Source organism: Phoenix dactylifera, unplaced genomic scaffold (genome assembly GCF_009389715.1).
Source record: "Phoenix dactylifera cultivar Barhee BC4 unplaced genomic scaffold, palm_55x_up_171113_PBpolish2nd_filt_p 001083F, whole genome shotgun sequence".
Classification (NCBI taxonomy): domain Eukaryota; kingdom Viridiplantae; phylum Streptophyta; class Magnoliopsida; order Arecales; family Arecaceae; genus Phoenix; species Phoenix dactylifera.
Genome location: NW_024068430.1, coordinates 14,892 through 39,346, shown reverse-complemented (window position 1 = coordinate 39,346; position 24,455 = coordinate 14,892). Strand labels below are relative to the sequence as shown.

Below are 24,455 nucleotides of genomic sequence, written 5' to 3'. Positions count from 1 at the left end.
CTTTATGGTGCATTTATCATAGGTTTTTGGAAGGCTGAAGGACATTTTTGAGACTTGCAAATGAAGGATGAACCTAGTCAAAATAGTTGGGAGTTTTGCTGCAACTTTCCAAGGTTAATTAATTGCTGCCAAGACTTTAAGTAGTATTAATTCCTTTCATCTTTACCAACTTTCATTTAATATTTTTCTAGTTGGTTCAATGCACCCAAGGCTTGTTTTGCCTATAAATACTTGGTGTTTTCACTTGTAATCAAGCAATTCCGAAATATAATCTTTTTGTGAGAATTTTCTCTCTATTGTTCTTGTGTAGAACTTACGGTAGTTTCAAGTACAACCACTTGAACCTCCAACCCTTGATAATATTGGTTTCTGACTCTCTATAGTCACGGGGTTAATATTCATAATCCTTTGATAACATAGGTTTCTTGCTCTTTATAGCAACGGGGTCTATATTCCTTTCCTTTTATCCTTTTTGGACTATCTGGGAATTGATTTTCCAAACTATTGTTGTTGGGTCTCATGGCAGGTTCGTTGAGGTTTGCACCATCAAAAAATGTGGGAAAGTATTTAAAGTGATACTATTCATCAGAGAAAAGCATCTTTTGCAAACAAATCAAAGTTCATTCAAGAAAAAGCAAGCCCTAGCCTTCTTCAATCAAGTGCTTCATTCAAAGAGCCAAAAATCAAATTCTAATAGGCATTAAGAGCTCCACCAACTCTTGAAGAGTGAAACAATCTTGACAAAGAAGAGAAGAGCCTTATCAAAGTGATAACTATATTCTAAACTCTTCTTTGTAGCTCATAATTGTTATATTTGCTCATATATGAGTTTCAACTCTCTTCTTTTTAATCAATTTGTAAGGTTTGTTGGTGAGCCCGTAAAACCAACGGTGTAGATTAGTTGGTGAGCCCGTAAAACTAAGGGTGAAGGTTTGTTGGTGAGCCTGTAAAACCAACATAGATTTTTGGTGATCCCGAAAAATCAAAGTGTAAAGATTTTTGGATTGTGAGCCCGAAAAACAATCCAACTGTAATCCGCAGGATTATAGTGAATTCCCAAAGGGTCGCTTAGGGAGTGGACGTAGATGCTTAGGAGAGCACCGAACCACTATACTTCTTGTGTGTTTGCATTGTGTATTGTTCTAACTTCACTACACGCACTCAATCAATATTAACTAAATCACTCACTCATCAATTAACTCAATTAAGAAATTAAAAATTTAGAAAAACCAATTCACCCCCCTCTTGACTTGTCACCTTAGGCAATAAGTGGTATCAGAGCAAGGTGCTCTCATAGTATTTGTTGATCTCACAATCAAGAGTCAAAGATTATGACAACCCAAGTAGGATGTTCTATGAACGAGGGGCAATCCACAGATAGACCTCCTCTGTTTAATGGCACTAATTACACATATTGGAAAGCTAGAATGAGGATATTCATTCAAGCTCTAGACTATGACTTGTGGAATATCATAACTAGAGGACCACACACACTCACAATTAGTATAGAGGGCACAATTATTCCTAAACCAGAAATGGATTGGAATGAGAGTGATAGAAGACTAGCACAATTAAATGCTAAAGCAATAATGTACTTTACTGCTCACTAGATGTAAGTGAATTTAATAGAATATCTACATGCATCTCCGCGAAAGAAATTTGGGATAAACTAGAGGTCACACATGAAGGAACTAATCAAGTCAAAGAGTCAAAAATAAATATATTAGTACATAAGTATGAATTGTTTAAAATTGAATCCACTGAGTCCATAACTAAAATGTTCACTCGATTCACGGAAATCATAAATGGATTAAAGAGTTTAGAAAAGTCTTATACTAACTCTGAACTAGTGCGAAAAATTCTCAGGTCTCTACCAAGAGTTTGAGAGGCCAAGATAACTGCAATTCAAGAAGCAAAGGACCTCAATACACTACAATTGGAAGAACTTCTAGGATCACTCATGACCCATGAGTTGACCATGAAGCAAAATTCAGAAGATGAGGTCAAGAAAAAAAATATCATTGCCTTGAAGTCTACAACTCCAAAACAGAAAATTGAATCAGAAGAATCTGGTGATGAGGAGGAATATGATGAAGGAATGGCTATGCTCGCAAGAAAATTCAGAAAATTTATGAGAGGAAAGAAGAAATTTCATAAAAGGAAGCCCTTCCTCAAAGGTAGCTCAAGCAAGAAAAAAAGGAAAGGACAGAGAAAAAGAAAGGGAACGCCAATTTGCTATGAGTGTAACAAACCCGGGCATTTCAAGATAGATTGTCCGGAATTGAAATAGATGGCAAAAAAACTTAAAAAGAAGAATCTCATGGCTGAATGGAGTGAAAGTGAGGAGTCAAGTTCGGAAGAGGAAGATCAACAAGAGATGGCCCAAATCTACTACATGGCCAATGACGATGAGGTAGATTGTGAACTTGAATGTGATTTTATAGTAGAAGAGTTACACGATGCATTTTTAGAACTCATGGAAGAACACAAGAAGCTAATCAATAAAAATAAAGTTCTAAAAGATGAAAATCAATCTCTTATCAAAGAAAAGCTGAAACTATCTACTAACTATAAAACATTAAGTAGGAGGTTCATTAATGACTATAAAACATTAAGTAGGAGGTTCACTAATGAAACCAAAAGTCTAATTGCTGAAAATGTCAAACTAAAAAAAGATGCAGAAAAATACAAATCCTTAGTGATGCCGGACCAAATTTAAAATGGAAGCAGGAGAAGAGGGGAAGAGGAGGAAGAAGAAGAGAAGAAGGAGAAGGGAGGAGAAGAGAAGAAGAGGAAAACGTGGGGGAAAGAAATCTTTAATTCTTCATTAAACCCTCATCATGAAAAAAAAGGTCCCTATATATAGGGCCAAAATACAAAATTTGCATAAATCCCCTTACACAGAAATAAATCCTAATAAACCCACAAATAACACAAATAACCCACAAATAAGCCCTAAAATGCAAACAAGCCCGAAAATAAAAATAGACAAATAAATATGCAAATAAAATGGGTCTGACTCAATCCGGGGGCTCAGGATCATCTGGATGAAGGGCTCTGATGTCCCCATCAACTCCTCCCGGGTGAGAAAAACTCGACCCCGTCGAGTACAGGTCTGGCCGGCTGTCGTACTTCTCCAGAAGATCGGGGTCAAGGCGCTGCAACTGTGCTCTGGAAATCCACGTCACATCAGACTTTGGTCGACCTTTCCACCGAACAAGGTAACGTTGGTAACCACCATTCCTGGTTGAAATAACCTGCTCATCCAATATATGTTCTATTTGTTCTCTGCGTGCATGAGATTTGGGAGGTGGTGGCTCAACAGCAGGTAAGAGGTCAGGGTGTCCAACATGGGTAGATATATCATTAAAGGGGTCAGAAGGCATGAATATTAGCTTTTTGTATGGGACTAAATCTTCAATATTAAATGTCGCACTAATCCCATAGTCATCAGGAAGATCCACAACATATGCATTCGAACTGATTTTCTTTAAGATTTTGAACGGTTCTGCACTACAAGTTTGCAATTTCTTAAACGTATTTGAAGAAAATCGTTCAAGCCTAATTCTTATCATGAAGTAATCTTTTTCACTTAACTCTTTATAACGTCTGTGTAAATCAGCAAGGGATTTATATTTTAAGTTATTAAAGTGACTAAAATTGCTGATTTCTTGATGCAATGAATGTGGATGTGATGCAATTGATTGTGCAGACTCAAAGACTCTATACTGATGAGACATGAAAAATAGGTCTATGGGTTGCCTAGGTTTGTAATCATGCACCACTTCAAACGGATTTATGCCTATGGACTTATGAACCGAACTATTATATGCAAACTCAACTGTCGGTAATATTAAATCCCAGGTCCTAGCATATGTCTTTGGGTTGAGCCTATGATGTGGAAGGTTGGGCAGAAATACTCCGAAAATTAGATCAATTGCGTGTTGGACATCACACATCGGAGAAAGTGCATCCGGAAGATCATCAGGGACTACATCATTAAACTCCTCTAGAAGGAAAACTACTATAGGGGAATATTCAAGATTGGACTCCACATGGGTATCTTTAGCTACAAGTGCCAATTCAGGTGACTGGCTCTCAATATCTGTCACTACCTCTTCCACAGTAGTGATGTGAAATGACTTGGTTGTACTTAGATCAATAGTCTCCCTTTGGAAATTATTTTGGACAAAATCTAATTCTATAGGTGCGTCTTCAAAGTCTTCTTCATAGTCTTCTATATTTGGTTCATAGACTTCTTCAACATATTCGACCTCTTGGCTCCTAACTTCTGGTTCAGTAATCAGGTAGGTCCTAATAGGACATTGGGATGCTATGTGGTCGAATTGTTGACATATTGAGCATTGGGTTTGGTGCCCAAGAGAATGGGGAAGGATTACAGGTGGTGCAACCAAACCGATTTTAGGTTGGGCTGCAACAGGGGTTGGCGGTGTAGGGGTCCTAGAATTTTGCCTGAGCTCACGGATCTCTTGTGTGAATTCCTTGTATCCAGCCCGCATGGCAACGATCTGTTCCTTGATAGACCTCAAAATGTCGGAATTCATGGTAGTTACAGGGGTTCTAGGTTGACTGAAATAGTACTCCATATCACTACAGGTTGACATGCAATGATGACACTAGGTGATGATGTGAAATGCAGTGTCACTAATGAAACCCTAATAACTATGATGTAGGACCAAATTTGATGCAGGACAACCTACTAATGCAATCTATTATGATTTCAGAAATCAGCAAGTCTTCACAATAATAACTTAAAATTTAAATGTTGCTGATTTTTACTTCGGTTATTTAGAATTAAGAATTAAGATTATTCAATTTAAGAAGTTAGATTGCAATCAAGTAGTACAGTTGTTCTGATCCTAAAGTAATCTGATCGAATAATATTGAGAAACGTTCTGTTACTAAGGTGTGCTAATTTAATATCAAGATTTAATGGGTAATAGGGCGGGTTGGGAAGTGAAAGTTCAATGTTCTGAATTGTGACAGCAATATAAGTTTTCAAAATATGGCTATCATGCAAGAGAACTAGAACATAATTAAATGAACAAGCCCAGAAAAAGTGGAAACCTATCACCTGTCGTGAAGTAGTCGACCAAAATCATTTGCTCGTGGCTTTCCCAAGCAGTGGAGACGATGACAGTGCCGACACTCAGTGGGGGCTGATTGTTGAATCCGAGCTGTTCAGTTGAAATGGACACTAAGAGGATGCTGCTGTGGGCCTGTAATAGTTGTACAGGGTGAGCCTGAAAGGTCTGCGGGCCTGTGGCTGCAGTTGGGCCCGTGTAATGAAGAAAGGAGGGTGGGGTGGGTGGGGTGGTATGGCCCGGCTGAGGGGAGGGTGATGGAGCCTGTGTAAGAAAGGGCCTGTTGGGCCCTCAAATTGAATGAGGGAGTGGGGATGGGTTGGAGCACGGCAGCGGAAGGGAGAAGATGTAGTTGGTGGAGCGCGGCGGAAGGAAGAGGGCACGGGCGCAACGGCGGAGGCGGTGAAGGTGCGGCAGAGGCGGTGGTGGCGCGGCGTGCGAGCTTCGGCGGCGGCAGGAGGTGGCTTGGACTCGGGCGGCGCGGCTCGGTGGGGAGGGAGAAGACGGGGCTCGGGCGATGGCGGATCTCAGCGGCGGCAGGAAGCGGCTCGGATGGAGGCGGGGCGAGGAAGTGACCGAAGGGAGGCAGGGCGAGGGAACCGATGGCGGATGAAGCGGTTGGGAGTCTTGGGCGGCGGCCGACGGAGGAAGAGGACGGCGCTGCGGTGGAGGCGGTCGCAGCACGGGGCGGCGCTGCGTGTCGGCGGCAGTGGCAGATGGCGGCGCTGCGACGAGGAGGCGGCGACGGCGGCGTCGATGGCGGCAGCGGCGGAAACCCCTTAGGGTTTCCTCTTCATCAGGACAGAGGTAAGTTTTTTTTTTTTTTAACACGTGCAACTCACGTGATTCTACGGTTTTTTTTTTTTTTTTTTTTTTGGGACCCGGGTTATCGAGTTGTGGGCTAACGGGTGTGAAGCTTACCCGTTAAGCACTTTAAACCTCCCGACGGTTCGGGAGGGTTCTCCGACCCTTGCGGCGGCGGCTGCGGGGCGGGGCTCCGATGGCCGTGGCGGAGGGCGGTGATCTCGGCTGCGGCTCCGTGTTCCGCGGCGACGGGCGGCGGCCGGTGGCGCGAGGGATCTTCTCCGGCCGACTGTGGACCGCGTGGTTGGAATCCTTGGCGGCGTTGCTAACGGGGGAAGGGCACATTCCGGTGGTGCTCAGTGGAAGGGGAAGTGGGGTGCTCGGTGGAAGGAGAAGCAGCGGCCGGCGGTGAGACAGAGGAGGTGGAGCACGGCGAAGGGTACTGCTTGGCGGAGGCGAGCAGGGTGGTGTGGCGGCGCTCCTCTCCCGTATCCGGCCACAGACGGTGGCGGCAGGTCGCGGCCGAAAGGGCTTTCCGTCGGACCAAGGGCTGCGGGTCTCCGTGGGTCGCGGTGGTCTCCTGTGGTGAATCGGCCGCGAGCGTGCCTCTTCCGGGTGGGGCGGCCACGAGCGGGCAAGGGAACAACAGGAGCAGTGGAAAGGCAGGCCTGCTAGAGGTGTCGGGCTTTTCTCCTCTGGAAAACAGGAGGGTTTTCTTCTCTGTTTTTTCTTCTTTTTTTTTATCTGATGAGAACACAGACCGAGACAGAGGGAGGGTCGGATGCAGATGGGCGGCGATATGGGCCTTCACAGACTCGGCGGTGGTGTGAAAGATGGAAGACGATGCTGGATCGTGGCTTTGGCAGCAGGGGCAAAGCCTTCGCTCTGATACCAAGTTGATGCCGGACCAAATTTAAAATGGAAGCAGGAGAAGAGGGGAAGAGAAGGAGGAAGAAGAAGAGAAGAAGGAGAAGGGAGGAGAAGAGAAGAAGAGGAAAACGTGGGGAAAAGAAATCTTTAATTCTTCATTAAACCCTCATCATGAAAAAAAAGGTCCCTATATATAGGGCCAAAATACAAAATTTGCATAAATCCCCTTACACAGAAATAAATCCTAATAAACCCACAAATAACACAAATAACCCACAAATAAGCCCTAAAATGCAAACAAGCCCAGAAATAAAAATAGACAAATAAATATGCAAATAAAATAGGTCTGACTCAATCCGGGGGCTCAGGATCATCTGGATGAAGGGCTCTGATGTCCCCATCACTTAGTGGACAAGTTTACACTTAGCTCAACTAAATTAAATATGATTCTTGATAGTCAAAAAGCTAAATATGATAAAGCTGGGTTAGAATATAAAACAAATAGGAAGCAAAAATACTTAAAGAACATATTTGTGAAAGCCAAAAATGAAAATATAACTTGTCATTGCTGCAATAAAATAGGACACAAAGCATATGAATGTAATTTTAGAAAGTCTAACTATAACAAATTGAGTGATAATAGTAAGCTAAAATCCAAAAAAAATTGGGTTCCAAAAGGAACATCAAGTACTAACCCTAAAGGACCCAACATAGTTTGGATACCTAAAGTACATTCTTGATTTTAATTGCAAGAGTGTCTTACAGCTAATAAGAGGGATAAACGATGGTATCTAGATAGCGGCTGCTCAAGACACATGACAGGTGACGTAGAACAATTTGTCACTTTGGAATCTAAGGAGGGTGGAGTGGTAACCTATGGAGATAATGGAAAAGGACTTATCATTGGAAAGGGTAAAATTTATATTACTCCATCCACTTTTATAGAAAATGTTTTATTAGTTAATGGTCTGAAACATAACTTACTTAGCATAAGTCAATTTTGTGATAAAGGTCTTAAAGTCACATTTGAAGCCTCAGTATGCATAATTACAAATCCTAAAGATAATAGCATTGTACTTATGGGACATAGGCATGAAAATATTTATATGGTAAATCTTCATGATTTAGGCAAGAAAAATGGATTATCCTTAATTACTAATGAAGAAAGGAAAAGTGAAACAAGTTGGCTTAGGCATCGTAGACTAGGACATGCTAGTATGGACTTAATATCAAAAATAGTCAAGAAAGCTTTGATAAAAGATGTGCCAAAATTGATCTTTGAAAAAGACAATCTGTGGACCATGCTCATTAGGAAAGCAAATAAAATCATCCTTCAAATCAAAGAATATGGTATCAACCACTCCACTAGGCCTTTTGAACTCATACACATTGATCTATTTGGGCCTACTAAAACTGCAAGTCTAGGAGGAAAAAAGTATGGACTAGTTATAGTAGATGATTTCTCAAGATATACATGGGTTTCATTTCTTGCACATAAGAATGAAGCATTTTCAGCATTCTTGAAATATTATAAAAATATCATAACTGAAAAGAAGCTCACCTTAATTGCAATTCGAAGTGATCATGGAACTAAATTTGAAAATCAACACTTTGAAGAATTTTATAATGAAAATGGTATCTCACATCAATTTTCAGCACCTAGAACGCCTCAACAAAATGGGGTTGTTGAAAAAAAAAATAAGACCTTGGCAGAAATGGCACGCACGATGTTGTGTGAGTCAAATCTTCCAAAGTACTTTTGGGCTGAAGCTATAAGTACTGCTTGCCATATTCTAAATCGTGTTTTAATACGACCTATAACCAAGAAAACTCCTTATGAACTTTGGAAGAATAAGAAACCAACTGCTAAATATCTTAGAGTATTTGGATGTAGATGTTTCATTTTAAACAATGGTAAGGAGGATCTAAGTAAATTTGATGCCAAGTCAGATGAAGGTATCTTCTTAGGATACTCTACATCTAGCAAGACATACAGAGTGTTCAACAAAAGAACTCTTGTAGTTGAAGAGTCAATATCATTTTTGATGAGTCTGATAGTGAGTCTCCTAGGAGAGAAAATACTTTTGATGATGATGCAGGAATTATTGAGTTTGAAAAATTGAATCTTAATGACGTGCCAAATCAAGAAAAGGAAGATGATCATGTGCCACCACAATCTTAAGACTTGCCAAAGGAATGAAGGTACGCACATGGACACCCTAAAGACTTAATCATTAGTGATCCATCTTAAGGTGTAAGAACTCAATCCTCTCTTAGAAATTTAAATGACTATCTTGCTTTTGTTTCACAAATAGAACCTAAGACTTATAAAGAAGCTGAAAATGACATAAATTGGATTAATGTCATGCAAGAAGAATTAAATCAATTTAAAAGAAGCAATGTTTGGACATTAACTGAGAGACCAAAGCATAATTCTGTAATTGGAACAAAATGGGTTTTTAGAAATAAACTAGATGAAAATGGGGTAGTTTTAAGAAATAAAGCTAGAGTTGTTGCTAAGGGATACAATCAAGAAGAAGGGATAGATTTTGAAGAAACATTTGCACCCATGGCTAGATTAGAAACTATTAGATTACTTCTAGCTTTTGCATGCTTCATGAATTTCAAATTATATCAAATAGATGTAAAAAGTGCCTTCTTAAATGGTTATATAGAAGAAGTGTATGTACAGCAACCCTTTTGAGAATCATGAATTCTCTGATCATGTATTTAGATTACATAAGGCACTATATGGATTGAAATAAGCACCTAGGGCATGATATGATCGACTAAGCAAATTTCTGTTAAATAATGATTTCAGTAGAGAAAATGTAGATAAAACACTTTTTCTCAAGAGAAAAGACAAAAATTTGCTAGTAGTACAAATATATATAGATGACATAATTTTCGGTGCCACTAATGATAGTCTTTGCAAAGAATTTGCTGAATTAATGCAAGGAGAATTCGAGATGAGTATGATGGAAGAACTGAATTTCTTTCTCGGATTGCAAATCAAGCAAACTAAGGAAGGCATCTTTATTAATCAAACTAAGTACACAAAAAAAATATTAAAAAAGTTTGGAAATGAAAATCACAAAAAATAGGCACCCCAATGAACCCCACTAGTAAGCTAGACAAAGATAAAAAAGGAAAAAGTGTAGATATGAAGCTCTATAGAGGCTTAATTGGATCTTTGCTTTACCTCACTGCTAGTAGGCCAGACATAGTATTTAGTATGAGAATATGTGCTAGATACCAATCAGATCCTAAGGAGTCACATCTAAGTGCTGTCAAAAGAATTCTTAGATATTTGAGAGGAACCACAAACATAGGATTATCGTACTCTAGAGACTCCTGTCTAGATTTGCTTGCATATTCTGATGCAGATTTTGCTGGATGCAAATTAGATAGGAAGAGCACTAGTGGAACATGTCAATTCTTAGGGAATAACTTAGTATCATGGTTTAGCAAAAAGCACAATTCAGTAGCATTGTCAACGGTTGAGGCCGAATATATAGCTGCCAGAAGTTGCTGTGCTCAAGTACTATGGCTCAAGCAACAACTAGAGGACTATAGAATTAAATTAGATAACATTCCTATAAAGTGTGATAATACTAGTGCCATTAACCTTACCAAAAATCCGGTTCAGCATTCTAAAGCCAAACATATTGAAATAAGGTATCATTTCATTAGAGATCATGTACAAAATGGGAATGTATGTATTGAACATATATGTACCGAGAAACAATTAGCTGACATATTCACAAAACCTCTAAGTGAAGATAGATTCTGTATGCTTAGGAGGGAATTAGGTATATGTGATCCCTTTGATTAAAAACAAATGAAAAGAACAAGTTGTCACATGATACTCTCCTTCCATTTTGAAAATCCCATGAAACATGAGTAAAATTATTCATTTATAGATTCCTTACTCATATATCAATGTCCCACAAAGATTAGGTAAGGATCAGAAAGGAGAAATTAAAAAAAAAATTTAAAAAAAAATTTTTTTGGCCTGAACTGGGGCCGACCCGAGCCAGAATGGGGTCGACCCCTCCTTGAGTCGACCCAAGAAAAATCTGGGGTCGACCCAACGGTGGGATCCGTTTTTAAAAGGAGACCCGTGAGCCATTCTAGGGCACTGTTTCTCCTTGTCCTCTTCCTAAAACCCTATTTTCCACTTTCCAATCCCTTCCAATCATCTCCAAACAGTACTAGATTGCTTCTCTAAGCCGTTAGATCAAGACCTAAGGAAGGACTTGATGAAAATGGGACCCAAGCGAGCCGTTGCTAAGCGATCCGGGAGAGTCTCACGGCCAACCATTGTTGATAGGCATGCTAGGGATTCTTCTACAGTGCCTCCACAAGATGAGACACGTGCAGAGCCTCCTCCACCTCCTTCCTCTTCAGTTCAACTTGCTAAATATGCGGGAAAGACCGGTAACCACGGGAAGAAGGATCCATTCTGAGTTTTTGGATCAAGAAGGATTTCGGTTGGGTGGTTGGATCCGAAGGCAAGGATGGGAGTATCTTTGCTCCCTAGATTTGGTGACCTACCCGGGCTTAGTTCGTGAGTTCTATGCCTTCCTAAAAGTTGAACCGGGAGGGCTTGTGTCTGAGGTCCGAGGAGTGCGGATTCGTGTCTCCGAAGAAAGCCTAAGTGAGTTGCTTCATCTCCCCTGCGAAGGAGCCACACCAAAAAGACCAGAGAGCAAGTTGAGGGCTCTACAGATAATCTTTGAGAGAGATGACTTTGACTACTCCGAAAATGTAATAGCTAGCTCTCTATCAGCTAAGATGAGGTTGTTGCACAACTTCATAGATTGGATTTTGTTTCCGAAGAGTGGGAGATTTGATCACATATCTAAGCGAGATATGGTCATTATGGAGCATGTCATTCAGGGTATTCCCCTGAATCTTCCAGCTATGATGATCAGACAGATGAGAGAGGCCATTTGCAAATCGAGAGTTTTCTTGCCCTACGGTATGATACTCACCCCGATATTCCGACAGCATGACATATCTGTGGAGGGAGAGATATCCAGGCATCTGCTATTTACTGACATTTACACTGCACGGTCCTTAGTTCGCATGGGTTATGAGAAGGTGGACGGTCAGTGGGTGCGTGGAGGTGTAGGGATACATGCACCGGAGGGTGATACACCAGAGATTGGAGACTCTGTCCCTGAGCATGAGATACCTGCGGATCATCCTACAGCACCTTCAGAGGCTGGACCTTCATCATCCATACCTACGGGATGTACAGATGAGTTTTGGAGTAGGATGACTGAGCTTGTGTCAGCTCAGGTGAGGACTCTCTCTGATGGGATGATGAGCAGGATGGATATTATGACTGCTGAGATTAGAGACCTCAGAGACTAGGTGAGAGCATTACAGAGAGAGAGAGAGGCTCATGGTCCATCTGTGCCCCGAGCAGCTGAGTCGGAGGTTTCGGCACAGAGTCACCCAGCTCATCGAGGTCCATGCTAGACTCAGTCCCATCAGGCTCGACCTCCCCTCGCCACTTATGCTAGGAGGATGAGGACTAGATCATAGCCCTTAGATTCCCCCTAGGCCCGATGTTAGCACTACAGAAGTCCATCATGACTAGTGCCTAGGATTTATCTAGTTCTCATATGCATTTTACTTGGTTGATGTACTTTGCACCTTAATTGAAGAACATTGTACTTTTGGCATTAATGTACTACAATGTTCCATTTTGATCAGTAAAATTTGAATTTTTATCATTTACTGCTTCTACTTGTCTATTGCTATACACTCGTTTGATGATAACAAAAAGGGGGAGAAGTAAGAAAAGAAAGAAGTTGCAATATAGAGGGAGAAACAAGTTTGAAAATTATAGAAGAGATAATATTCACTTAAGAAGAGCAATATGTAACAATGAAATAAGTTTGGAAATTATAAGAAGAGATAATATTCACTTAAGGGAAGAGCAATATGTAACAATGAAAATTTTTAAAACAAGAAAGTCTGAATTTTCAATCAAAATTTCTGAATTTGGCACATACTTCTCATGTCTCGATATATAACCTGAAACTCTTACTTTATCTCAAATTTTTGAAGTTTCATCCTTAATAAAATACAAAAGAAAGGGGAAGAAAATCAAAAGTTCTAATTTGCAATATCTGGATGAAAGAGGAGTCTTCACTTTCAAATTTGAAAAGCTGAAATTCAGCAACTTGAACTCTTTCTAAAACAAAACTTCTAATTTTAATATAAGTATCAATCTGTTCATACTCAATGTTTTGTAATCATCAAAAAGGGGAAGATTGAGGATGATAGTGTTATTTCGATGACTGACACAACCATTGAGAAAATATCAAATTAATGATACAATTTAACGTGATACATCACTAATGAATACGACACCCTCGATATATTAAGAGAATGAGATCAAGATGTCTTCCAATAATTAACAACGAGATAAAATTTGTAATAGAAAAGGGATAGAGAATTCTTAATTCTAATTCAGCAAGGTTTCAAGTGAAATATACTCTTAAGGGCAAAACAGTGATTTTCATTGTTAAGAGTATGTAGCTCTACCGTGGCATACACTCAAACTTGCTTAAAATATATTTCATTGATTATATGGATTAATCTAACCTTAAGATGCAGCAAAGTATGGATTGAGTCGACCCCAACATATCGACCCTGGCACACCATGGAACCATCTGGCACACCCCTGCAAAAATGGCATAGATGAACAGTAAGTGGAGTCGACCCTATGTATGCTTGAGTCGACCCCAGCTTCAAGCCTCAAGAAAACAACTCTCTGAAATTTACTGAGAGGGTCGACCCCAAGCTTCCTTGAGCCGACCCCAGGAATACTTGAGCCGACCCCAATGGAGCCGACCCCATCTGAACATGAGCCGACCCCAAGGATATATGCTCAAAAACCATGTCTCTGGAATCCCTGAGAGGGTCGACCCCAATGGAGTTTGAGTCGACCCCACTGTAGTATGGGTCGACCCCAAGAAAGCTTGAGTCGACCCCAGTGAGAACAGTCGAAAATATAAGGTTCTGTGATTCCTGAGAAGGCCGACCCCACTGTAGCAGGGGTCGACTCCAGTGGAAGTTGGGTCGACCCCAAGTCTGATGAACAGTAAGTTGAGTCGACCCTAGGAAAGTTTAGGTTGACCCCAGCACGGGCAGAGGCATAACAGCTAGTTCTGCAGAAGTACTTTTTGACCTCCCAATGGCTAGTAACGGATAGTTTTTCAAATCTGACCAATGGGAAGTGACCAAAATATGTGGAAAAGTATTTAAAGTGACACTATTCATCAGAGAAAAGCATCTTTTGCAAACAAATCAAAGTTCATTCAAGAAAAAGCAAGCCCTAGCCTTCTTCAATCAAGTGCTTTATTCAAAGAGCCAAAAGGAAGTGGTTGAGCAGATTCTAAGAGGCATTAAGAGCTCCACCAACTCTTGAAGAGTGAAGCAATCTTGACAAAGAAGAGAAGAGCCTTATCAAAGCGATAACTATATTCTAAATTCTTCTTTGTAGCTCATAATTGTTATATTTGCTCATATAGGAGTTTCAACTTTCTTCTTCTTAATCAATTTGTAAGGTTTGTTGGTGAGCCCGTAAAACCAACGGTGTAGGTTTGTTGGTAAACCCGTAAAACTAACGGTGAAGGTTTGTTGGTGAGCCCGTAAAACCAACATAGATTTTTGGTGATCCTGGAAAACCAAAGTGTAAAGATTTTTGGATTGTGAGCCCGAAAAACAATCCAACTGTAATCCACGGGATTATAGTGAATTTCCAAGGGATCGCTTGGGAAGTGGACGTAGGTGCTTAGGAGAGCACCGAACCACTATACTTTTTGTGTGTTTGCATTGTGTATTGTTCTAACTTCACTACACGCACTCAATCAATATTAACTAAATCACTCACTCATCAATTAACTCAATTAAGGAATTAAAAATTTAGAAAAACCAATTCACCCCCCCTCTTGGCTTGTCACCTTGGGCAACATCCCTCTTCCTTCATTCCCCCTCTCTCTTTTCCTCTCTCCCATTCTCCCTCTCCCCCACCCTCTCTATTGTGTCAATACGGGCCCGGCCCAAAACAGTATGGGGGCGTACCGAACCATACTGCCAAGCAACCAGTACAAGCCTCGGTACTGGTAAAACGATCCTTGAGAGGAAGTGATTGAGCTTAGTTGTTTCACATAAAAATCCAAAAGTTGGGATAGATATAAGAGTCTTTTTCAAGTGGATAGTATGAGTTTAAATGGAATCAGAATCAGGATTTGATTCAACTTTGATATTTTTATATATGGCAGTAAGCTAGAACGCAGTGTGATAAATACCATAACATTTCTATTATAATAGTTGTTTTACATAGCCCTTTTGTGATGGAAAATTCCACCATATCTTTTTCATTCGTCCGTCCTCTAGATTTCGTATGTTAATCAGATCACTGTAATAACCTCCTAAAGAGGGTTTCCAAGTAATCTTATTCGTAATTGTTGACCTAATTCTAGACGGTACCTATAGAAAATTTCCGATAGCTAGGCCTGTTAACGGGCCGAGCTACTCGGGCTTGGCTCGGGCTCGGCCTGGTAAAAGCTCGGCTCGAGCTCGGCCCGTTAGTCAAACGAGCTCGAGCCCGAGCCTAAAATGAAGTTCATTTAAACCCGAGCTCGAGCCCGAGCAGCTCACAAGCCCATTTGGGCTCGCAACTTCACTGCCTGGTATCAAGCACGGAGCAGGCCGAGCCAGTTCCGCACGGCTTTGGATTTGGTTTTCCGGGTAGAAGAGGCCATGGTTCCTCTCCGAGGTGGGCTCCGGCTTCTGGTCCTCGTTGAAGACGGCGAACAGGCAGACGTCCAGGTCCGCCTACGGCCGCCGCGGCATCCCGGCGTTCCCTAACAACACACGCCGCACCAGATTGCCGTTGTAAGCCGCCGCGTTCGCCACCCCCGCCCCTGTCTCGTTCGCATCCCCCTTCGATGGCCACCCCGTCTCAGAGACCACGACTTTAACATCGTTGTACTTGAGGGCAGACATGGCCGCGAACACGGCGTTGATCTGGGCATCGAACGACGTTCCCTGGCCTTTTTTTCCCTCTTCCCTCCCCCCACGGGCCCACCCGCACTTGCTAGCTTTTAAAAGCTCACACCCAGTTGCCGTACAGGACCAGTGCTTCGATATTGGTGTAGCGATGGGAAACTCTGGCGCTCCCCCCTCTTCCCTCAAGCAAAAGATATGCCACTGTTACTCGCCGCAGCAAAAAGCAATCAAACACCCCTTAAAAGACGTCACCGCCCCTTTAACAGCGTCACAGCTGTAGCACTGCACTCTCCCATCTCCCGCACCCCTCAGCCTAGCCATGGTAGGATGTAATGGCATCTTCAGCCATGCTTGTGGCCGACGCCGTGCCGGCGGCGCTCGCGGCCGAAGCCGGCCGCGGCTGCCGCACGCGACGAGGTGAGTCCTTTTTTTCTTTCTTTCCTTCTTCCCTTCATTCTTCTCTTCTTCTTTATTTCTTTCTTTTTTTCTTCTCTCTCCCGCCCGCCCATCCCCATCCCCTGGTCGCCATCCCAGAGCTCGGGCTCACGCTCGGGTTCGGGCAAATGGGCTTTACGAGCCCGAGCCCGAGCCTTTGTTGTGCCTACCGAGCCCGAGCCTAAAATTTGGCTCGGGCTCGGCTCGGCTCGTTAACAGCCCTACCGATAGCATACCAATAAACTAAGTAACTTCACCCTTTTCTTCTACAGATTCCTAAATTAACTAATAACTAGCTATCAGAAAACAAAGATCCTATTAAGCAAATCCTAGGTTGAAAACAGTGAGCTAGTTGAGTAAGAAGCTCAGCTTGGTCGATTTAATATGAAATAAATAACTCAATCTGCTATCTCATAAAGCCCCCAGCAAACAAGCTAGATTCCACCAAACATCATTAGAAATGATCAATGCCACAGATGCTTTAATAATGTTAAATCCCTTTCAGTGAAATATATAGATCTTTTGATCTTCAATTTCAATTCACTATGCTACTTAATTTGAAGTGTATTGAATAATTAAATAGGATAAGCTAGATACCAGTCCAGTTTGCAACTGCATAATCTCTGAATATGATCATTATAATCCCAAAAGTACATGAATTACCTGCATACAGATGAAATCTTGTCCAAGTAGTTGAGGAATTTAAGCTATTGGTAGAACAGAAGATATTATTGAAAGTTCAGAGATTAGAAATGCTATAGATAATGAACAGTTATATATATGGCCCTTCCAAAAGCTTAAACAATTTTGAACATGTAGCAACTATATATTGAAACATACACATAACTGTTAGCAACAAGAAACAAATATATACTAATTCCTGCAAATCAAAAATGGCAAGGTCATTAAAGATGCAGAATGAAATTGAAAAATGTACCTCTTAGCTCGAGACACATAAGCCAGTATGAATCTGCATTTGCCTTCCTGAAAATGGAGAAGCTTCTCCACCGTATTGAAAAGAAGAGGAATGCTGGACTGTTGAAAGCTTGCACAATGTCAAGGACTAAAAGCATATAATTTGTGAAAGTTAAAGGGGGAAAATGAAAAGAAAAAAAAAACCAGGATATAAATATCAGCTCCAAGAACTAGATCAAATCCCCCCGGATGCTTTTGTAAGATTTCACTGATCTGAACACTATTTCCCCACTCCAGTTTCTCAGCTGTCAAACCTGCAAGACAACAAGTTTCAGCTACAATCACCCTGTCAGGTTATAAGATGACCATGCTTCTGGGAGATTCTCTTGATTGCAACCAAAACTGTTCAAAATTTGTAACTTACGAGCAATAAAATATGCAGCAATTTTAAGCTTAAAACCTCGTACCTGGAGAACTTGGTTCTGAAGAAGATAAATGGATTTCTATGTTTTTCTTCATGATCTGAATAAGACCAGTTATTGACAATCAGAATATAAAAATCACAAGAAGAACTTAAGGAGAGGATGTAATGAAGAATACACAAGAACAATATCACTGGACATAAAAATGTGAATCCTGGTAAGGTGTTCAACACAGAAGATATTTTGAAATGTTAGCAATCTATATATAGTACACTTTTATTAGTTATTGACTGATTATTTGAACTTTCATAAATGCAACATTTACTGAATGCTTCCACTCTGGCAAATTAAAAGGTTGAGAGAATCTATTTCTGCAGTAGAGACTTATCATCTAAATTTAAGCATAGTTTTTGTCATTGTGTTTCGACAACTTATTTGAACTCTGAAAATAGATACCAAGTATCGCAAAGCAAATAACAGTGAGAATTTGGTCAGATGGTGCTTAGACCTTGCCTCAAGAACATCTTCATTATGATCAGTTAAGACAACCTCTCGGCAGAATCGACTGCACAATATGCCAGTAATACCTGGAAAATGACAAAAATGACATTTTTGGTTTTAAGTGGGAACTTCAAAGAAAGAAGACATGGTTAGTCATTAGCTTACCAACTCCAGATCCTAGTTCAATCACTGAATGCCCTTCAAGTATTTCAGCATTCTTTGAGAGGTAATTGTTCAACAACACTGCACCTGGCCATACTAATTGGCCTGTAAGATCGTAGTCAGCTGCCATGCAGATTGTTGGAACACATTAGAAGAAAGCCATGAGTCTTGAATATTTGAGAAACTGCATCTAACATGCAAAAGGGAAAGAAGCATCTTAGATTCCTCCCAGAATGCTAGGTCAACTATACTGTTAATAATCTCCATTTACAGATGGATACGAGTTGTTCATACAGTTCACCTCTTTAAGCATATGCAAACTGCTATCGTATGCACCTACTTAGTGGTGTGGCTGAAAAGCTACTTCTGACACAGTTCCATACTTCCAGAAACTCAATTAGGGTAAGTGGCCAATTAGCAAAGAACAAACATTCTTTTTGTTGCTACAGAATCCATGGAAAATAACTTTGGGCAAGGTTCCATTTTAATAGTAAACCTTTGCTGACAGAAAACAACTGATGTCTGGTTGTCCCTTTCAGTTCATCAAGAGTGTGCTGACAGTAAACAACCTTCATACGATAGATCACGTGATAGTTGATCTCAATTCTCAACAACATAACAAGAAACAGCATCCTAGTTCTTGCTCTTCCTTGAGATGAGAAATCTCTAAAATTACACCAGCCTAATTAGAGTCAAGAAAAGAAGAACTTAACTCAATTGCAGAAGCAAAAGCAATTTGGTGCTTCAGCATATAAAATTCAAAAATCAGAAAAACCCTAGAGATTTTGAATAGAATATCAGTTAAAGTGGAGAGAAATCGATTAAACATATTGGAAACATCACAGTGTACAGGAAAAAAAATAAGAAACAAGGTATTCGAAAAGTTTTGATGATTTTTTTCAACCGATTCAGAAATTAAAAGAATAACCGATGAACAATATTATTGGACCATATTAACAATATTATCCCATAATGATAACATGAATAAAATACCACTTGAGGAAGCATAACCTAGCAAAATACCTATAATTGACGATCATTAACCATAAATGAACAAAAACTTAACTTGATAAGTCCTCTACCTCTAAGTGTGAAAATCACAGTGATCATTTCTAATCTAAATCCAACACAAACACTTCCGGATAGAACAGCCAAGCCCTAAACAAACCAAGCAAAAATTGAAACAAATCAAATCCCTAAAATCAAGGAACAGTACTGACCAAGAAATTTCTTATCCTTCTTCGACATTTTGAAAACCTTCTTAAACTGATTGGTTTTTAATCCACTCCCACCTCTACTCCAATGCAAAATAGAATAGCTATACAAAAGCCAATAACTAAACCAATAGATTAGACTAGACCTCTGACGGCCCAAATAACAAAGCCGAACCAACGCGATGCTACTACAAAAAATAAGAGTTCCAAGAAATGACTCCAAAGCAAAAAATTATAAGAACAGAAACTTACTAGAAGCAGAACGAAGGCAGAAGAGATTAAGAACATGAGACCCAAATGTAAAAGTGGTGAGATCATAGCTGCAACCAAATGAAAACAGAGAAGAAGCAAAAATAAAAATAAAAATAAAAGAAACTCAGCATTTTCCGGTGGAATAAATTAAAAAAGAAAAATTATCAAGGAAAAGGAACCAGAAAGTAAGGTTTTATTACTCGCGATTGACGAAGAAAGATTCGTCCAAGAAGAGGGTATCGTCAGCTTCGTCTTCTTTCTGCATCTTTCTCTCGTGGCCGCTCAAAGGCAGAGGAATCCGCAGATGGCAAGCGAGTTCCGCCGATCCCTTGTGCGGCATCTCAGACACGGTTTTTAATACCGGAGATCTCGTCAATCTCGGTGGTGGCCCGAGACCGAGAAACATACACGAGCGAAATGTCGAATATCATCGTGGGTTCTGGTTGATTCAGGGCTAGAGGGCGATCTTGTTATTTATGATGGGTAGACTTATCCTAACGAAATTGGTTCTGAGCTCTATACCAGTCTACCTCATGTTCAACACTATAGTGCCAAAAATTATGCTATAAAGGATCGAGTAGCTGCTCCAAAACTTCCTATGGGATCACATGGGGGATGTTGCAGTGTGCACCTGCTAGCTTGGGAGACGATCTATTAGCCGACTCGTGAGAGAGGACTGGGGTACAGTCTCTTCTTATGAGAAAAGAGACGTTGATTGCTCGATATGCGGCAGCCTGGTGATATACCTCATAGTAGCCAGCGGTGCTTATATCATTGGCAGGAGATCTGTAGGTATGTGCCCATTACCTTGGCTAACTCTAGGTCTGATAAGTGATTGATGGAGTGTAGATGTGGTAGAGGACGCTTGGGTGGACTCTCTCCCGGTGAGGCTCTAGCCGACCATAGTCAACATCGAGGTCATTGACGGACTTCAAGTCTGCTATCTCCTTCGCCTGGATGGGGCTAGGTAGGATGCCAACCAGATTGATCAGCTGTTTGGGAAGTGCTGGCTAGGTGGCAGCCCAAGAGGGAGGGTAAATTGGACTTTTAAAATTTTTAATTACTTCTAAACTTTTGAGTCAAAACTTAACAACAGATTAATTGTAATCTAATCAAAATTAAAACTATTAGGCAGCAGATAAATGAGCTCAATAAAAGATTAGTCTAAGTTTGCCCAAGTATGCAATTCAATACAATAAATACAGTTTTATCAAGTGAAACTTCGTTAAATAATTTGAATATACTTGTAACTAAAGGATGTGTGAATAAGAGTTAAGTAAGCAATTCAATCAGACATTTGTCTAAATAAATAAGTGAGGAAATCAAACAATAAAAGGAAGCATCACAAACACAATAATAAGACCCAAAGCGATTTGATTATAATTCAATTCGTGACGATCAGAAGTAGAAAGTTCATATTCTTCAGTCATTGATAAACAGTTTGTTGGACAATACTCGACACAATTACCACAAAATATACAGACCCCAAAATCAATACTATAATTAAGCAATTGTTTTTTTTTAATATCTCTGTCAATTTTTCCCTCCGAAGAATTAGAATTAGGGAAAATAAAAAAAAAATTCTCTGGCCTTCTTACGCAACTTATTAGAACATGCAGCAGAGAATTCAACTTATGGAGTTAAGCATAGCAGAGAGATAATCTAAACAGAGGAACTAACTTACAATCAAGAGTATAATTCTAATCAAAGTTAGCAAGATGAAGATGAAGCAAGTTAGAACTAGCTAAACAATTTTAACTAGAATTGCAACTGAATGAATAGGCAAGTAAGCTAAAGAAGCATTACAAACACATGAAAGTATAGTGGTTTGGCGCCAACTGCACCTACGTCCACTCTTCAAGCTCTCTTGGGAATTTCACTATAATCCTCCTGATTATAGTATAGTTGTTTTTTTTGAGTTCACAACCCAACTCGCTGTTTTCTCAGGATCACAACGAACCCAAGTTGGTTTTCACAGGCTTACTAACTGTTACGGGGGAACTTAGCCACCATGCCCCATGTGACCGGCACGCGCGCCCAGGAAGACTACGGCAGCCCCTTGATCCAGCAATCCGACCCCGAGTCGGACATCTTCGGCTCCGCAGCCCGACCCCGAGTCGGCTGCCCCTTGATCCAGCAATCCGACCCCGAGTCGGACATCTTCGTCTCCGCAGCCCGACCCCGAGTCGGCAGCCCCTTGATCCAGCAATCCGACCCCGGAGTCGGACATCTTCGGCTCCGCAGCCCGACCCCCGAGTCGGCTGCCCCTTGATCCAGCAATCCGACCCCGAGTCGGACATCTTCGTCTCCGCAGCCCGACCCGAGTCGGACATCTCTCGATAACGACAGGCCTATTCCCCAGAGGCACGCCGCAGCCTCCTGCTCCACTACTCCCTGCAACGGTTGTATCTGGCGCTGCTCCACGATCCCCTGTAACAGCCGTACAAGGCGGAGCTCCACTACGCCCTGTCATGGCCGTACCCAGCGCTGCCCCACGACGCCCTGTAACGGCCGTGTCAGTGGCAGCTCCATCGTGCCCCACGATGACGAACCCCCCTGAAAGAACCCCCAGCCTGGTATATATGCGGCTGGGGGGAGGAGGGGGGGTAAGCAAGAACTTCCAGAGCATTCTCCTTACTTGCTACTATTGTCTCTCCCTTATCCTCCCAATCTCCTCTGACTTGATCGTCGGAGGGCCCCCGCTACCCCAGTGGTGGTGCGAGGCTTGCTTGCAGGTTTTTTCGGTGGAAGGTGGAGCGCAATCAACACCAACCAAGGGCAACTCAAACGGAACCCCGTTCACACCGCTGTGCCCAATCGTTCTCCGTTTGGACCACCAGCAACAGTTGGCGCTAGAAGGAGGGCACGAATCTCAGAGCGATCGTAATGGCACGGCGAGGTGGTCGTGGAGCTTCCAATGCCTCCGGTCGCGGGGCCCTCTCGCGTCTCCGGCCGGGAGGCCGCTGCGTCTCCAACACATTCTCAGCAACACTCCACCGCTCCACCTCCCATTCAGATGGTCGAAGCCGCTCAGTTTTGACCAGTTAGCCCAGCAGGTTCGCACCCTCGCGGAGGCAGTGCAGAACCTGCAGGGTGTGATGTCCTCGGGCGCCGCGGGCCCAGGAGCCGCTGCTCCCTGAGCGCTCACCTGTCCTCCTCAACCCGCGCTCCTTCCTCTCCCATGGGGAGGAGCGCCGGCGCGAGGAAGATTCTCGAGCACGGTCCATTCTGCCGGGCCTTCCCATCGGAGCTGCGCGGGGTACAAGAGGCGGGCCCGGGCGCGTTCCCAGACCCCCCAGTCCTCAAGGAACCTGCGCTCCAGTCGGTTCCCCTCTCGGTGCTCCTTGTCTCCCGCCCCATCGGTCGCGCTCCCTGGACCGGCGGTGGACGATCTCCACCGACAACTCCAGGTCCTGAAGGGCCACTCCAAAGATCCCTTCGCCGACTTGGAGATCTCCTCCCCAGCCGGCGCTTGCCTCGAGGATCCTGCGGACCCCGAATCCGCCGGGGTTTAAAATGCCGGCGATCGAGCCCTATGACGGGGCGGCGGACCCGCGGGATCACGTCGAGAGTTTCAGGACCCTTATGCTCCTCCACGGAGCATCAGATCCTCTCCTCTGCAAGGCCTTCCCGGCGACCCTCCGTGGTCCGGCAAGGGCGTGGTTCGCCGGCTTGGAGGCTAACTCAATCCAGTCCTTCGACCAGTTTACTCGCCTCTTCATCACCCATTTCGCCGTCAGTAGCCGGCGGCGACTGGTCTCCGACTCCCCTCTTTGATGTCCGGCAAAACGAGGGAGAAAGCTTGCGGGATTATCTTACCCGCTTCAACAAGGCTACGCTGGAAGTCCGGAACCTGAGCCAGGAGGTGGCTCTTTCAGCCCTGAAGCGTGGCTTCCGAAAGGGCAGACTCACCTTCTCCCTGGACAAACGCCTGCCGCAGAGCTTCCCGGAGCTGTTGTCCCGGGCGAACCAGTATGCGGACGCCGAGGAGGCGGCCGCCCACCGGAGCAAGGAGGCCGCCGAGATCCCTCCAAAGCTCGGGAAGAAAAGGCGAAAAGAGGCACACCAGAGGAGGAGCCCGATGCCTCAACGTCGGCGCAGAAGCCTGTCGCCGGCGAGGAACCCACGGCGCCCTACGCCCTCGTTCTCCGCCCCGACGTTTCAACCGGTACACTCCTCTCCCTGACTCCCCGGGTCCAGATCCTCATGGAAATCAAGGGGCGGGAGGACCTCCCGGTCCCGAGACAGATGAAGAAGATTCCTGGGAGGAGGCCCTCTCGGGCGTACTGTGAGTACCACCGGGACCACGGCCACGACACCGAAGACTGCTTCCAGCTTCGGGACGAGATCGAGGCTCTCATCCGCCGAGGGCGTCTCGGTCGATATGTGAACGACCGACGTCCCCCCGCAGACCCGCGTCCGGCCGACCCGGCCCCTCAGGAGCCTCGGGAGCAGAATCGACCCCGTCGCGGGCGTGATCCACACTATCACTGGGGGCTGCCCCCGGCCCGAGAGGAACGCAGGGGGCTCGACTGAAGCGTCAGGGGCAGCCGTCGCAAAGAGGCAAAGGGTCGGTAATGTAATCACTTTTTTGTGATGAAGATGTAAAGGGGGTTCAGACCCCCCACGATGACGCCATGGTGATCTCCCTCACTATGGCAAACTATGATGTAAGGCGTGTTCTTGTGGATAGTGGAAGCTCAGCTGATATTTTGTTTTTACGAGGCCTTCCAAAAGAT

The 24,455-nt window shown here is 43.0% G+C and overlaps 1 pseudogene; it reads right to left on the bottom strand.

The window, feature by feature from the left end:
* The window catches only part of LOC113461388, a 49,076-nt pseudogene extending 28,705 nt beyond the window's left edge, over window positions 1-20,371 (bottom strand).
* Window positions 20,372-24,455: the final 4,084 nt, after the last annotated feature.